Raw genomic sequence first — 17,666 nt, 5'->3', positions numbered from 1 at the left:
AGGCCGGAGGCTTCCCTTCCTTCGCCACGCTCTGGGTCACGACGCGTGACGTCACTGGGGTCGCGACGGCGGCTTCCGGTCGGGGCCTAGTCGGTGGCGGTGTCATGGCGGTCTCGGGTACGGCAGGGGGACTTTCGGGCTCTGCGACGGGGAGCTGGGGCAGGTGGGTGGTCTTCCGGTATGGGGTATAGGCGTCCCCCTTACCTGCTGCCATACGTCTCGCTCCCTCTTCTGCGCCGTCTCCGGCCTTGGGTCCTCCCGCGTCATCCGCAGAGGTAGTCGGTGTCTTCTTCCAAGGGAGCGGGTTCCGTGGACGGATTCCAGCTTGCTGGGCCATCTCCCGGCCCCACTCCGCCAGGATCTCCCTCTGCACTCGGGCCATCCTTCCCGCGAGGCCCTCCAGGGCACTCCGCGCGCACTCCCGATCTCGGGGAAGCTGCGCCAGGATCTCCGCTAAGCCTAGCGGGGTTGTTGACTCCAGCAGGCTCCTGACCATCGGGTCGGTGCTGCTCTGCTCTGCTTCCGGCAGGCTCCTGGCCAGCGGGCCGGTGCTGCTCTGCTCTCCTCCTTCTTCCTTCTGCAGGCTCCTGGCCAGCGGGCCGGTGCTGCTCTGCTGCCGCTCCATTCCCGGGTCTACTCTTCCTCTTCTCGACTCCGGGTGCTCTCGCTCTGGACACCTTGCCTCCGGGTGCGCTCGTTCTAGACTGCTCCAAGCGACACCCATCTTTTCTCTTCTCTTTCGTCTCCTCCCCCTCCGAGGGCGGTCCCGGGGCAACTCGGTGACTGTCAGCTCCAGGGGTAGTTCTTTCACGCTGACAGACACCTCCAGCATCACAGTCTCTGTTGGTGGGGGCGGTTTCCACTTTTGGCGCCATTTTCTGTCCTGGCCCACGATGGGAGGTGGCCTCTCGCCCTCCTTTGGCACGCCCATAATGGCGTCCGCTGCTCTTCCAAGGCGGGAAATCTGCGGTTTTGGCGGGAAGCGTCGCCCAGTGGCGGGAAACTCTGCAGATGGCGGGAACAAGCTGGAAGTGGCGGACAATCGGCGGGAAACGACTGGTGATGGAGTCCGATGGCGTGGACCCTCCGGAACCGGCGGGAGACTTCTTTCTGAGGTAAACTTGCACTTTTCTTCAGGCACGCAGTACCCGGGTGTTGCGGGCACGTAATCCTGCCGACTACGCCAAAGTTGACGCGCCCCCTGGGACATATTCCTTTTTGAGGGGAATACCCGGCACCGGATCAGATGGGGGGTTGTAGTCTCCGAGCGGCTGTGACCCGGTCCCGTGCCCAGGGCGTCAAGCTCAGGGTTATGTGGCAGTCTTTACTGATGTTATTAAAGTTCGTTGTGTCGACTACGCCACCCGTTGTGATGCGGTCACTGTGGCCGCCGCTGCAGCAGGGTCCGCTGAGGCTGATGGTGGATGCGCAGCTTGGTGGGATAACCCCCAACGGGAGGGGTATAGCCTCAGAGGGGACAGGCGCAGAGGATGGGGGTTGTGGTGGTGCGGTGCAGCCGGTAATGATGACAGACTCGGGTAGTGCAGTTAAGGGTCTTTACTTACTGCAGATGTTCCTGGTCACTCTAGCTCCAAGTGACCTCCCGAGCCGTGCTGCGTCCACCAGGTCCTGGATCCGGCCAACCCCCAAACAAGTCCGGAGCGTGGCCCTGAGCTCTCCCTCTGTCCTTACTTCAGCCGTCCCCACCAGTGATTCACCTAAGTCCAGCTCCCTCGGGCCTTCTGTTGGGCAACCTTTGGCCTTAGGTTCCCTGACCCTTCCTGTGGTGTGCCTTCAGGGTGAATGTAGTGGGTGACCGTGACAGACACTGCCCACGGTCTCCGGTCTCTGGCTGGGGAATGTCTTTGCCCCCACCAGCTTGGGTTCCGGTACCCTCTTGCTGACTCCTCACCCGGTGTTCTTATTTGGGTTCTTGGGTCCCTTCTTTGTCCCCCTCTGGGTCTTTCTTCACTCCACTCTCTCTCTCTCCAGGGCTGCTGTTTCCTGCTCTCTGCATCTGACTTGTCCTCTGCAGCTGACTGACCCTGATTCTAAGTTGGTGCCCTCCTTATATATCCCTCTATGTGTGAGCTCAGGTGACCAGCACCCAATGAGCTCCTATCACTACCCAGACTGCTCCCCCTATCTGCCCCTACACTACATGGGATGTTCCTCCCCCCTCCCACTCCAGCCAGGAACAGGCTCGGTCGCACCTGCACATTTCCAAGTGGGAGTGCCGTCGGCCTGCTCCTCTGGAATGGGATGTATGTAGTGCATGCAGTCTATCTGAGCTCAGTTCCACACTCCATCCTTACCCGGGAGTGGAATATCACACCTCTGGGTTGAGGTGCAATACTCCTGTAGCAGCCGAATCCTCAGGGTGCTACACAATCACCTCCCGTATCATAACTGAGTAGTGCCATCATTTTAGATTTTGGACATCAAATCCAGCACCTCAGCATGCAACCAGCATTAGTGAAGTAATTTCATACCACTTTATATAAGCAGACTATAGGATTCTGTAGAATAGGAACATTACAGAGGCAGAGTAGGACCCCATCAAGCAATTAAACAGCAAAAATTAGACTAATTCAATGAGTAAAACAGGAAAAGACAGAAAATGGAATCTTAATTGAGAGACATGTTGTCCAAATCAATACATGGTGAAGAGTTCTGTACAAAGACACCATGCCATGAGCTATGTGCACATTCAATCCACAAATATGGGTTAACAATAAAAAAAAAAAAAAAAAAGCAACAAAGATCTTTCCTTTATGTGCTTGCTGTAATGGCCATAAAGCCCCCTGAAGCTGGTGCACAGGCCTGGTGCGCATTGCTCTGGTAGCACAGAAGGTTTCAGTCTGCAGTTACAGAGCAATGAAGCACGTATAACTTAATAATTATTCACTGCAACGGCTACATAGGCCTGAGGAGATGACTTATAATTAGATGTGTCGTAGCTACTGCAACAAAGGGTTAATATAAATAAATATATATGTAGAAATCAGCTAAGAAGACAACAAAACACACATCGATGCATAAATGTACACAGAAACAGACATTCCACATTTCCATGCAGGCCACCCCTGGCTGCACACGAATTAACACATTGGGCTGAGAGATGATCACAGGCCGTGAATTGAACACCAAGCACCTCATCTTAGGTTTCCAATGCAATACCTTGTGTCCGTCAGGCTAATGCACCTCATGGGGTGCACCCACTCCACCGCTGCAGGTTTCCCCGTCATCACTTGTCATTCCTGCCTTTGCTGCCCATCAGGCGTGAGGAGCATAACGAACCGTGCATGCCACTGAGGATGCAAGAGCCATGTTCAAAAATAGAGTTAGAGACGGAAGGAAGGGGGAAAAAAAATTGATTCTCTTTTCTCATCTCCTGAAAACCATAGAGCTAAGTTGCCATGGAGAAAAGAGATGAGGCTGAAGAAGATGCGGGGATATGGCAGAGTTACACAGCAGCCATCAGACATATCCTGTACCATGATGCAAATGTAGAGCGTGTGGACACAGTGACTAATAGCAGATGGACGCAGATGAATGCCGCTTCTTAACCGCTCTGCTGAACAGAAGAGGCCGTGGAAACATTGCACCAAAAGGGAACACCTTCTGCACAGCAATAGCAGGGAAATGTGCAGCACAGAATGTTAGCACACAGAGGGCCGCTCCAGTTCATATGCAAAGAAAAGAAGTATTACAATGAAAGCACTAAAAATATCAACCAGTATAGCAACTGAAGAGGTCTGTTTAGGCCACAGCCCCACTATCAGTATTTGGTCAGTATTTTTTCTCAGGAGTGGGAGCCAAAACCAGGTGAGGAACAGAGAGAAGTATTCCCGTTCAGTCGCCCACCCCCTGCCTGCTGTGCCCGGGGCAAATGCCCTGCCTGTCCTGCCTAGCTGTTAACCACTTCGCACCAGAGCCTGTTTTTGCCTTCGTGACCGGGCCAATTTTTTCAATTCTGACCACTGTCACTTTATGAGGTAATTACTCTGGAACGCTTCAACGGATCCCCCTGATTCTGAGATTGTTTTTTCGTGACATATTGTACTTCATGATAGTGGTAAAATGTCTTTGATATCACTTGCGTTTATTTGTGAAAAAATCGGAAATTTGGCGAAAATTTTGCAATTTTCAAACTTTGAATTTTCATGCCCTTAAATCAGAGAGATATGTCACACAAAATAGTTAATAAATAACATTTCCCACATGTCTACTTTACATCAGCACAATTTTGGAATCAACCTTTTTTTTTGTTAGGGAGCTATAAGGGTTAAAAGTTGACCAGCGATTTCTCATTTTTCCAACAAAATTTACAAAAAACATTTTTTAGGGACCACATCATATTTGAAGTCACTTTGAGGGGTCTTTATGACAGAAAATACCCAAAAGTGACACCATTCTAAAAAAACTGCACCCCTCAAGGTGCTCAAAACCACATTCAAGAACTTCATTAACCCTTCAGGTGCTTCACAGGAATTTTTGGAATGTGGAAGAAAAAAATTAACATTTAACTTTTTTCACAAAAATGTTACTTTAGACCCAATTTTTTTTATTTTCACAGGGGTAACAGAAAAAAATGGACCCCAAATTTTTTTGGGCAATTTCTCTTGAGCGTGCTGATACCCCATATGTGAGGGAAAACCAATGTTTGGGCGCACTGCAGGGTTCGGAAGGGAAGGAGCGCCATTAGACTTTTTGAATATAAAATTTGTCTGAATAATTAGCAGACGCCATGTTGCGTTTGGAGAGCTCCTGGTGTGCCTGAACAGTGGAAACCCCCCACAAGTGACACCATTTTGGAAACTAGACCCCTCAGGGAACTTATCTAGATGTATGGTGAGCACCTTGAACCCCAAGGTGCTTCATAGAAGTTTATAATATTGAGCTGTAAAAATAAAATTTTCACATTTTTCCCACAAAAACGTTTTTCATCCCTTAATTTTGCATTATCATAAGGGTAATAGGAAAAATTGCACCATGAAATTTGTTGTGCAATTTCTCCTAAACACGCTGATACCCCATATGTGGAGGCAAACCACTGTTTGGGCGCACGGCAGGGTTTGAAAGGGAAGGAGCACCATTTGACTTTTTGAATGTAAAATTTGTTTGAATAATTAGCGGACGCCATGTTGCATTTGGGGAGCCCCTGATGTGCCTAAACAGTGGAAACCCCACACAAGTGACACCATTTTGGAAACTAAACCCCTTAGGGAACTTATCTAGATGTGTGGTGAGCACCTTGCACCCCCAGGTGCTTCACAGAAGTTTATAATATTGAGCCGTAACAATAAAATTTTCACATTTTTCCCACAAAAAATGTTTTTCATTCCCTAATTTTGTATTATCATAAGAGTAACAGGATAAATTGCACCATGAAATTTGTTGTACAATTTCTCCTGAGTACGCCGATACCCCATATGTGGAGAACCACTGCTTTGGTGTACGGCAAGGTTCGGAAGAGAAAGGAGCGCTATGTTGGCTGGAATAGGCAGCAGACACCATGTCACATTTGAAGAGTCGCTGACATGCCGAAACAGCAGAAACCCCCACAAGTGACCCCATTTTGTAAACTACACCTCTCAAGGAATTCATCCAGGGAAGTAGTGAGTATTTTTTAATTTTTAAATTTATACCATTGGGCAGTGAAAAAAAGCATAATTATATTTTTACCACAAAAAAAATGTTTTACCCTCAGATTTTACATTTTCACACAGGGCAATGGGTAAAAATGGTGCCGAAATGTGTCACACAATTTCTTCTAAAAGTGGCAATACCCTATATGTGGCTGTATCGTACCGCTCATCCATACGGCGAAATCTGGGGGCAACAGAGTGTTATTTGATAATTGGAGAACAAATTATTGTAGAATAGGCATTTGGATTTGGGAGCACAAAATTTTCTGAATTTCTTTTGGGGTGCAAGGGCCATTTCACTTTTCCAGAGCCTTTCTGCTACCAGTAACTTGGAAGTCCCTTATATTTTTAACAGATGACGGACCTGAGTGGGAACTAGCTTTTTTTGAGGACTGAGTTGAAGCTTTTATTGGGAACATTTTACGTAACATTTATCCGGCGCTCGAGGCTGAGCACTTACATCGGGGTTTCCATCTAAATTTCCAAGTGATGTAATTCAGATGAAACTCCTGCAGGATCCATTTACTGTAATGAGGCAGCAGAGTTACTCTGGACTCCATCTGGCCTCTGTTTAGCGGTGTCCTTTTTTTCAGAAGTGCACAAAACTGTGGCCAACCGCACTTTTATGCACGCCTAAAACAAATGACACCGTGGGATCACAGGCCAGACGGCATCCACAGTGGCCTATATCTGCCTCATTACAGGGAATCTTCCGTCATGGGTTCCGGCTGAATCACATATTTCAGAGATTTACACGGAAACTCTGGTGTAAGCGCTTAGAAAGCAGGATAAATGTGAGCAGAGCCTTACTGCGATCTTTGGGAGACATAATAAACAAATCAGTAGCAGGTGAAGAATTGGTTTTATCTATTTTTTACACCGTTCCTAGTGTGATATAACTGATTATATTACTTTATTCTTCGGGTCGGTGCGATTACAAAGATACCAGATTTATATCGGGTTTTTATGACTGACAGCTGCCACACACTAAAAGACGCTTTTTTTTGCAAAATCTAGTTTTTGCATCACCATATTTTGAGAGCTATAATTTTTCCATATTTTGGCCGACAGAGTCATGTGACGGCTTGTTTTTTGCGGGACGAGTTGACATTTTTATTGGTACCATTTTTGGGTACGTGACATTTTTTGATCGCTTTCTATTCCGTTTTTTGGGAGGTAAAATTAACAAAAACAAACAATTCAGGAATTGTTTTTTGAGTTTTTTTTTTTATGCCATTCTGCGTGTGATAAAAGTGATCAGGCAGCGTTATTCTTCGGGTCAGTACGTTTACAGCGATACTACACTTACTGTATTTTTTTTATGTTTTGGCGCTTTTACACAATAAAACAATTTTATAGAAAAAAATTATTTTTTTTGCATTGCTTTATTCTGAGCGCTATAACTTTTTTATTTTTCGACTGATGGAGCTGTATGGCGGCTTTTTTTTTGCGGAACAAGATGACGTTTTCAGCAGTACCATTTTTATTTCTATTTTGTTTTTTGATCGCATTTTTTTCCACTTTTTGTTTGGCGATATGATGAAAAAGCATATTTCTTTGCTCCGTTTTTTATTTATTTTTATGACGGTGTGCACAGAAGGAGTTAATTAGTGTGACAGTTTTATAGCTCGGGTTGTTTCGGACGCGGCGATACCAAATATGTGTACTTTTTTGGGTTTTGTAAAAATATACGGATTTATTGGTTTAATATTTTATTTATTTATTTTGTGATTTTTTTTTTAACAGTTTAAAAACTTTTTTTTTTACTTTTTTTACATTTTTACTTAGTCCCTGTATGGGACATTAATTTTTATTTTTCTGATCACTGATCTCATGTAATGTAATAGACATGTATTACATTACATGAGATCTTCGCTGACTGTTTCACAGTCAGTCTCCTGCCTGGCTTCAGCTGCAGGCTGAGCCAGGCAGGACACCATATATGGCAGATCTGGAGGCAGTCATGTGACCTCCAGCTGCCATAGCAACCCCAGGTCCTGGAAGGTATCAGGGGTCGTCGGAGAGGTAAGTAAGACGACCCCCTCTCCTCCTTCTATATGCCGCGATCACTATAGATCACGGCATATAGAACATAGCAAAGGGTTTACATCACTGGGACCTGATCCAATCAGGTCCCGATGATGTCCCCTGTCAGAGCTAACGCTCTGCACCGGAATCGCAGCGCTTGCAGGACCCTGGGGGTCCTGAGCGCTGCGAGACCACCCACCGTTTTTAAACGTCGGCGCTGCACAGAGCCCAGCAAGCGCCGACGTTTATCTACAGTGGGCGGTCGTGAACCGGTTAAAATCTGTAAGCTGGACATAGATCTCCCCCGAGAATCTGCCTCCAGAGTTTATTTTAACTAAAAGGGGGCGTTACCAGTGTGAGACATGTAGATCAGGAGAGCAAACTGTCAATCATTACGTGTCTCACACTGGTAACGTCCGTTTACATTTAAAATAAGCTCTGGAGGCAGATTTTCAGGGAAATCTATGTCCGGCCCATAGATCTTAACAGCTCATTTACATATTAAGAAAAAAATTGGGGATTACTCTGGAATAGAACATCAGATCGCTGATATGAAGGTATCATTTTGTTCATCTTCCTATGACCTATATGCCCGGTTTAGGAGGGTTGATCCTACTGACAATTCCCCTTTAAGCCGGCATCTTTCCGGAAACTTGTGAGCTGATCTATACAGCTGACATGTGCCCGCAACAGCCGCGGGTGGAATTGCAATCCACCCGCAGCTGTTAACCAGTTAAATGCCGCTGTCAATCTCTGACAGTGGCATTTAACTCGCGCTTCCGGGAAGAGCGTCATTGGCCCCACCCATCGGTGACCCTGTCACATGATCGCGGGTCGCTGATGGGTCGGCATGACAACCCGAGGTCTGCAGGAGACCCCTGTGGTTGTCACTGCCAGCCAGCGGGAGGCGCTCAATAGTGAGGAAATCTGCTACACACAGGCGATCTGATCATCGCCTGTGTGCAACAGAGAAGATCAGATAATTGCAGCTTCAAGTCTCCCATGGAGACTATTGAAGCATGCAGAAAGTTTAAAAAAAAATTTTTAAAAAAAGAAAAGAAATCTGGACAGTTTAAATCATCCCCCTTTTGCCCCATTCAAAATAAAACAGTAAAAAAGAAACACACACACATAGGCCGTGTGCCCACGATGCGTTTTTTAAGCATTTCCGCAGCGGCAATTCCGCTGCAGAAACGCTGAAAAAACGCTTGGTAGCAGGTCTGACATGTTCTCCAATGATAATCAGCATGTGCTGTGCACATGCTGCGGAAATTTCCGCTGCGGATTATCATTGCGGAAAAATACGCAGCACTACCAATTATTTTGCGGAAGCGATACGTTTTTGCCGCCATTGACTTGCATTGGAATGCATGACATCCGCATCACTGCACCTGTACATGCGGAATCCATGCGTTTAAATGTGCGGATGGTACCCGGGTTTGGAGAAGAGGAGACTCTCCTCCAGACCCAGGTACCATAGAACCTGTAAAAAAAAGAATAAAATAAAAAATAAACATTATACTTACCTTCTGATGGCCCCCAGTGTCTTTGTCTTGGCTTGCCGGCAGATCGCGGTGAACTGAAGGACCTGTATATATTTATTTTTTACATTTTTTACCATTCTTTAAGGTCACACCATATAAATCCATGCCGGTTGCATGGATTTAAATAGTGTGACCAAGTTGTCAAGCACTTTCCAAGTGACGCTAAAATCGCTTGGAAAGCGCTTGACAACCCGCATGCGGAAATGCATGTGAAGAACGCTTCACTTCCACTTGTCCCTGGCAGGAAAACAATCCGCATGTGTTTTTTCTGCCAGAGAGATGCAGAAACGTTCAGTAAAAAATCCGGAGCATTTCCGCATCGTGGGCACATAGCCTTACACACATTTAGTATCACCGCGTTCAGAATCGCCCGATCTATCAATATAAAAAAAGAAAATTCCAATAACAGGTGATCAAAACATTGCATCTACCCCAAAATGGTATAAATAAAAACATCAGCTCGGCGCGCAAAAAATAAGCCCTGACCCGGTTCCAGATCCTGAATGGAGACGCTACGGGTCTCGGAAAATGGCGCCATTTTTTTTCTCTTTTAGGAAAGTTTGGATTTTTTTTCACTGCTTAAATAAAAAAGAACCTATACATGTTTGTTATCTGCAAACTCGTAATAGCCTGGAGAATAATAATGGCAGGTCAGTTTTAGCATTCAGAGAACGTGGTAAAAAAAAAAAAAAAACAACAACTGTGGAATTGCACTTTTTTTGCAATTTCACCGCACTTGGAATTTTTTTCCCGTTTTCTAGTACACGATATGGTAAAACCAGTGATGTCGTTCAAAAGTACAACTCGTCCCGCAAAAAATAAGCCCTCACATGGCCATATTAACAGAAAAATAAAGTTATGGCTATGGGAAGAAGGGGAGAAAAAAACGAAAACGCAAAGACGGAAAATGCTCCGGTCATGAAAGGATTAAGGCAACGTTCACAAGTTGTGCAGCGGTTTTTTTTATGCAAATTTTCAGCTGCGTTTTACAGTACCAGCAAAGTCTATGAGATTTCAGAAATCTCATGCACACACTTTGTTTTTTTTCCTGACTGTTTTGTCAAATAGCTGCGTTTTTGCAAAATGCAGCATGTCACTTTTTTCAGCGTTTTTTAAGCATTTTTTACCCATAAAAAGTAATGAGTAGTGCAAAAATGACGCATAAACGCAGCAAAAAAAAGCAGTTATCAGGTTTTGCAGCGTTTTTGATGTCAAAACCTGAGGAAGTTGAATCGGGTTATTTTTTATGCGCTAAACTTTATTAGCATGAAGAAGAGACAAATGTACCCTGACAAAAAAGCAGCTTAAAAACGCAGCAAAAACTCATCGAAACCTGCTTTTTTGACGTTGCTTCTTTACTGCCAAAAGAGCAGGTTTTACCTGTGGGAAAAAAACGCAGCAAAAACGCAACATGTAAACATAGCCCAAGACTGCTTTATCTTGATATATTTATCTAATCTATGTCTAAGCTTCAGTTTCCCACTGTAAATTTCTATGCAGTACACCACTATAAACTCCATTATCACAGAATATAATATTCATATTGGACGTGTGCCAAATGAGACCCTTTACAAAAAAAACCCCAATCAATTATCCTAGTTCCAAACAGAAGAGTTCACAATATATTCATATATATATATATACAGCTTAATGTTTTATAAAAATTGGTGTTTTTGCAACAGCTATTTCAGTTTGATATATGTAATTACTGTTGGACACAGTAATGTTTCTGCCTTGAAATGAGGTTTATTGTACTAACAGAAAATGTGCAATCTGCATTCAAACAAAATTTGACAGGGGCATAAGTATGGGCACCCTTATCATTTTTTTGTTTTAAATACTCCTACCTACTTTTTACTGACTTACTGAAGCACTTTTTTTGGTTTTGTAACCTCATTGAGCTTTGAACTTCATAGCCAGGTGTATGCAATCATAAGAAAAGCTACTTAAAGTGGCCACTTGCAAGTTGTTCTCCTGTTTGAATCTCCTCTGAAGAGTGGCATCATGGGCTCCTCAAAACAACTGTCAAATGATCTGAAAACAAAGATTATTCAACATAGTTGTTCAAGGTAAGGATACAAAAAGCTGTCTCAGAGATTTAACCTGTCAGTTTCCACTGTGAGGAACATAGTAAGGAAATGGAAGAACACAGGGACAGTTCTTGTTAAGACCAGAAGTGGCAGGCCAAGAAAAACATCAGAAAGGCAGAGAAGAAGAATGGTGAGATCAGTCAAGGACAATCCTCAGACCACCTCCAGAGAGCTGCAGCATCAACTTGCTGCAGATGGTGTCACTGTGCATCGGTCAACTATACAACGAACTTTGCACAAGGAGAAGCTGTATGGGAGAGTGATGCGAAAGAAGCCGTTTCTGCAAGCACGCCACAGAGTCGGCTGAGGTATGCAAAAGCACTTTTGTGACGTGCTTGCAGAAACGGCTTCTTTCGCATTATTCTCCCATACAGCTTCTCCTTGTGCAAAGTGCGTTGTATAGTTGACCGATGCACAGTGACACCATCTGCAGCAAGTTGATGCTGCAGCTCTCCGGAGGTGGTCTGAGGATTGTCCTTGACTGATCTCACCATTCTTCTTCTCTGCCTTTCTGATGTTTTTCTTGGCCTGCCACTTCTGGCCTTAACAAGAACTGTCCCTGTGTTCTTCCATTTCCTTACTATGTTCCTCACAGTGGAAACTGACAGGTTAAATCTCTGAGACAGCTTTTTGTATCCTTCCCCTGAACAGCTATGTTGAATAATCTTTGTTTTCAGATCATTTGACAGTTGTTTTGAGGAGCCCATGATGCCACTCTTCAGAGGAGATTCAAACAGGAGAACAACTTGCAAGTGGCCACTTTAAGTAGTTTTTCTCATGATTGCATACACCTGGCTATGAAGTTCAAAGCTCAATGAGGTTACAAAACCATAAAAAGTGCTTTAGTACGTCAGTAAACAGTAGGTAGGAGTATTTAAAACAAGAAAATTATAAGGGTGCCCATACTTATGCACCTGTCAAATTTTGTTTGAATGCAGATTGCACATTTTCTGTTAGTACAATAAACCTCATTTCAAGGCAGAAACATTACTGTGTCCAACAGTTATTACATATATCAAACTGAAATAGCTGTTGCAAAAACACCAATTTTTATAAAACATTAAGCTTAAGATTAATAGGGGCGCCCAAACTTTTTCATATAACTGTATATCAAACTGAAATAGCTGTTGCAAAAACACCAATTTTTATAAAACAATAAGCTTAAGATTAATAGGGGTTGCACAAACTTTTTCATATAACTGTATATATATATATATATATATATATATATATATATATATAATTTTTTTTAAACTACTGTAGATGTCCTTAGATACTAAAAACAAAGATAGGCTAAATTCAAAAGTCCATGTTGCTCATACGTCCACATATCTCCGGTACCAGAAAAACCGGTACCGGAGGTATCCGTGTCCCGTGTGTCTGTGTGTGTCACACGTGTGGCAAACGTGTTTCACATCAGGATCACAAGGACTGTGCCTGGGAATCAGCACTACAGTTAGCACTGTTCCCAAGCGCCAGTGCTGAACACTACCCTCATCATGGTTCCTGCCGGCGCTGCGATCAGCACCAACAGGGACAGTGATGAGGGTAGTAGTGTCTGTTCCGGCAGTGTCCCCACCTGTAAATATAAGAATAAAATAATAAAATCCATGTACTCACCTCTCCTAGGTGTCCCCCACAGTATTCCATGCGACCGCTGCTGCAGAGGAGCCGGGGAGAATGAGCCGCTTCAGAGCTGCAGCTCAGGAGCGATGTCCTGTCACTCACTGAGCGCAGCTCCGGCTCATTCTCCCCAGCTCCTTGGCAGCAGCGGTCGCATGGATTACAGCGAGGGACACCTAGGAGAGGTGAATACATGGATTTTATTATTGTATTCTTATTTTTACAGGTGGGGACACTGTGGGAGCAGACTACCACTACCCTCATCACTGTCCCTGCTGGTGCTGATCGCAGTGCTGGCAGGGAATCATGATGAGGGCAGTGTTCAGCACCCAGTGCTTGGGAACAGCGCTAACTGTAGTGCTAATTCCCAGGCGCCGGTATGTGACACACTGATATCATCCGTGTGGTACGTTTTGCGGACCATGTATCCGCAAAAAAATGGACTTGTTTCCATGTGGAGCACACGGACATACGTTCCGTGAAAACACACTGAGATGTGCACAGACCCATTCATTTGAATGGGTTTGCGTGTGTCAGTGTCTCCATTACGTGTGGGAACTGTCACCACTCGTACCAGATACACTGACTTGTGAATGAGCCCGAATGTGTCACAGGTGTGTCTGCCCATCATGATTTTCAGGCACAAACTGTTTTGATAAATGGAAATGAGGACGATTCATTAAAAGGAAGGTTCAGTGATTTTTATTTTTGTATTAATAATTATTGATTATATTATCAATTATTTTTAACACAAAATGAAATGTTTCAACTGTTTATTTATTTTTTCTACAGCCACTGGGGGCTGCGATTTGCATTTGCATAACGACACTTACTTCAAATATGGTAGCACCTGTACATAGGAGTATGCAGTCGCTGTCCGACCGCATCTCCTTCGTAGTGGCTGCCTCCTGCTGTGACATGTGCATGCCCCCTGGGCTGTCCAGGTCACAGCAGTGGGAGAGATCGGCGCCATTTTTTTAAGCCTGCAGCGTAGCTGAAAGCTCCAGTTTCCCCATGTCACTGCCCACAGTGCTCAGTACGTGCAAGTGGTGACCGGAGCTGCCGGGATGCGGCAAACACTAAGCGGAGGTCCAGGGTGAGGTGAGTATCTGCAGCGGGGTGCGGTGATCGTAGTCTGACATCAGCAGTACAATTCAGCCTGCTGATCACCGCTCATCGCCGCTGCCATGTTCAGAGCACAGCAGTGTAATCACGCTGCTGTGCTCTAAACACACTGACATAGCAGAGCTGAGTCACTGTAAGTCTCTGAAGGAATCTGATGCCATCATGTGATACCAGAGAACCAAGCAAAGATGGCAGAGGACTTCAATGATCATTTCAATCTTCATTTATATAACTTGTAGGCATTTTCACATAAACCATTTTCAAGTAAAATTAGCACAATCACCATAATCACCATAGTGATGCATAAAGCAAAGTCCAGTGCAGATGATTCTTTTGCTACTGGACACTGAAAGGGTCCGCACCTGTGGCCATGTTTTGGGAATCTTCCCCGTTTTCAAGCAGCACACACTAGTTTCTTCTGTATGTCAGGTCAGAATCAACCGAATTGCCCATTCATGTTTATTGGTGCGCAAAAAAAAAATCGGATCCCATATGGAACATCCGTATAGCATCCGTTTGTTTTTTTAATGGGTACATTACAATTCTTTAACATAGGAAACTGTAAATTGCCCTGTAAATTATTACTAACTGTTGCTGTAAAAAGGTGGATTTCACACGGATAACAAGTAAGCAAAAATTTGTTCAAGTTGATTTTTTTTATACGCTTGAGAGAACCCAGCCTTAGGCCACGGCTCCACTATCAGTATTTGGTCAGTATTCAGTCAGTATTTTTCCTCAGTATTTGTAAGCCAAAACCAGGAGTGGGTGATAAATACAGAATTGGTGACTTGTTTCTATTATACCTTTTCTCTGATTGTTCCTCACCTGGTTTTGGCTCCCACTCCTGAGAAAAAATACTGACCGAATACTGACCAAATACTGATAGTGGGGCCGTGACCTTATTGTGAGAACTGTAGGTTAAAAAAACGGATCATTATTGATGCAACTATCTTTTATATTCTATGTAACGTCCCATTTTAGTTATTAACATAAATGTTACACATTAAATGTCTCCATAAGTTTATTAACTATACAGTAATTAAAGCAAAATTCAACATCAAATATTGTTAGATAAAGGAGTATAACACTCTTCCATGTTAAACTGCTACAGTAAAGGTGCTGACAGTTGTTGAAAGAGCAATAGTAAGAACGCTTATCCTGGATTATTGATCCATGTAAGCATGCCCGTGATCACCCGATGCTTGTTAGTCGGGCTACTGGATCACTTATGTTGACATAAAAATCAGTGTTGTAGCCAGAACATATCCCCTCGTAAACAGAGGAGATGCTGCAGTTAAAATCATGGTAATTATGATCATAAGGCCACAGCCCCACTATCAGTATTTGGTCAGTATTCGGTCAGTATTTTTTCTCAGGAGTGGAAGCCAAAACCAAGAGTGGGTGATAAATGCAGAATTGGTGACCTGTTTCTATTATACCTTTTCTCTGATTGTTCCTCACCTGGTTTTGGCTCCTACTCCTGAGAAAAAATACTGACCAAATACTGATAGTGGGCCATGGCCTAATAGTGATTGTTCTTTTCCCATCATTTCGCATCAGACAGTGATTACAGTGGATGTGCTACTGATAACATCATTCTGTATAGGGACAGAACAACCGATCTGCACTTTATCGGCCAGTGTAATTGAGTCAGTCGACCGCAGCTCAGTAGTGGGTGAAAGTAGGCCAGTCTAATTGGGTTATTTGGCAACATTATTTATTTTTTTCTTTTTAAATATGGGAGCCCATCATATTCTACTAACAATTGTTCTGTACGCATAGAATTCACATCAGCCTGGGTAAACAGGGCACTAAACGACCACCAATATGCTTCTATATGGCCGATCAGCAGCTGGGTCATGGCCGTGGCTGGCCTGTCTAAATGCAGCTTAAGGCTAGTTTCACACATTCACATATTTCCGATACCGGAAAAAAAGGTACCAGAGCTATCAGTGTCCCGTGTGTCCGACTGTGTCACACGTATGGCAACCGTGTGCCGCATCAGGATCACACGGACAGCGCCTGGGAATCAGCGCTACAGGTAGCGCTGTTCCCAAGCGCCGATGATGAACACTACCCTCATCATGGTTCCTGCAGGCGCTGCTATCAGCACCAGCAGGGACAATGATGAGGGTAGTGGTTGTCTGCTCCCGCAGTGTCTACCTGTGTAAAAATACGAATAAAATAATAAAATCCTTGTACTCACCTCTCCAGGTTTCCCCTGCTGTAATCCATGTGATCGCTAATGCAGAGGAGCCGGGGAGAATGAGCGACTCAGGTGTTCTGCCACTCACTGAGCGCAGCACCGGCTCATTCTCGGCAGCAGCGGTCGCATGGATTACAGTGGGGGACACCTAGGAGAGGTGAGTATATGGATTTTATTATTTTATTCTTATTTTTACAGGTGAGGACACTGCGGGATCAGACTAATCAGACCCTCATCACTGTCCCTGCTGGTGCTGATTGCAGCGCCGGCAGGAATCATGATGAGACCAGTGTTCAGCACCCGGTGCTTGGGAACAGCGCTAACTGTAGTGCTGATTCCCAGGCGCCGGTACGTGACACACGGATATCATCCGTGTGGTACTTTTTGCGGACCATGTATCTGCAAAAAAACAGACTTGCCTCCGTGTGGAGCACACGGACAGACGGTCTGTGAAAATACACTGGGATGTGCACAGACCCATTCATTTGAATAGGTCTGCGTGTGTCAGTGTCTCCGGTACGTGTGGAAACTGTCACCACTTGTACCGGAGACACTGACGTGTGAAAAAGCCCTAAGTGCAGCTTAGTTATGAACAGGCCATGGGGATAGTGGTCTGCCCAATGAACACTTGGCTGAAAGCTATCTTAGGCCGGTTTCACACGTTCGGATATTTCCGTTAACGGAAAAAAGCATATCAGAGATATTCGTGTAAGGATGCATTGGTGTGGCCGCATCAGGAGCACACGTACCGGCGTTTGGGAATCAGCGGTACAGTTAGCGCTGTTCCCAAGAGCTGGGTGCTGAGCACTGCCCTCATCATTGTCCCTTGCTTGCGCTGTGATCAGCACGAGTAAGGGACAATGTTGGGAGTAGCAGTCTGCTCCCACAGTGTCCATGTGTAAAAAAATAAAAAATGAAATAATAAAATCCTTATTCTCACCTGTCCGGAGATGTCCCCCGCTTTAATCCTCTGACGCCGAGGAGCCGGGGAGAATGAGCAGCTCCAGCGAGCTCCGGAGCTCAGCGCAGCTCCCGGGCCCGCTCACTGGAGCGGCTCATTCTCCCCGGCTCTTCGGCATCAGCGGTCAGAGGATTATAGCGGGGAATATCTCCAGACAGATGAGTATAAGGTCTTTTTTATTTTATTCTTATTTTTACAGTTGGAGACAGACTACTACTCCCAACATTGTCCCCTGATCGTGCTGATGACACACAGATGACATCCGTATGTGTTCAGCGTGAGACATTTTGCGGACCGTGCAGCGTGTAAAAAACGGACATGTCAGCGTGTTTTGCCCACGGAGACATGGTCCGTGGAAACACACTGACATGTGCACAAACATGTGCACAGACCCATTCATTTGAATGGGTCTGCGTGTGTATGAGTCTCCGGTAAGTG

At 44.9% G+C, this 17,666-nt stretch overlaps 1 protein-coding gene across 11 annotated transcripts in view; it reads right to left on the bottom strand.

Annotated features, from left to right (window-relative positions):
* Positions 1-17,666, bottom strand: part of PITPNM2 (phosphatidylinositol transfer protein membrane associated 2) — a 398,693-nt gene that overhangs the window by 254,307 nt on the left and 126,720 nt on the right. For 2 of the 11 annotated variants that reach the window (XM_073676203.1, XM_073676204.1), the window contains exon 1: positions 3,181-3,358. The exons of the other annotated variants lie outside the window; for them this stretch is intronic. The gene's annotated coding sequence lies outside the window, so the exon portion shown is untranslated. Of the gene's footprint in view, positions 1-3,180; positions 3,359-17,666 lie in introns of those variants that run through there. 11 annotated transcript variants of the gene reach the window in all.

Source organism: Phyllobates terribilis, unplaced genomic scaffold (genome assembly GCF_046119375.1).
Source record: "Phyllobates terribilis strain yellow unplaced genomic scaffold, ASM4611937v1 Scaffold_1__5_contigs__length_1240528914, whole genome shotgun sequence".
Classification (NCBI taxonomy): Eukaryota; Metazoa; Chordata; class Amphibia; order Anura; family Dendrobatidae; genus Phyllobates; species Phyllobates terribilis.
This window is presented reverse-complemented; position numbering and strand designations above follow the sequence as displayed.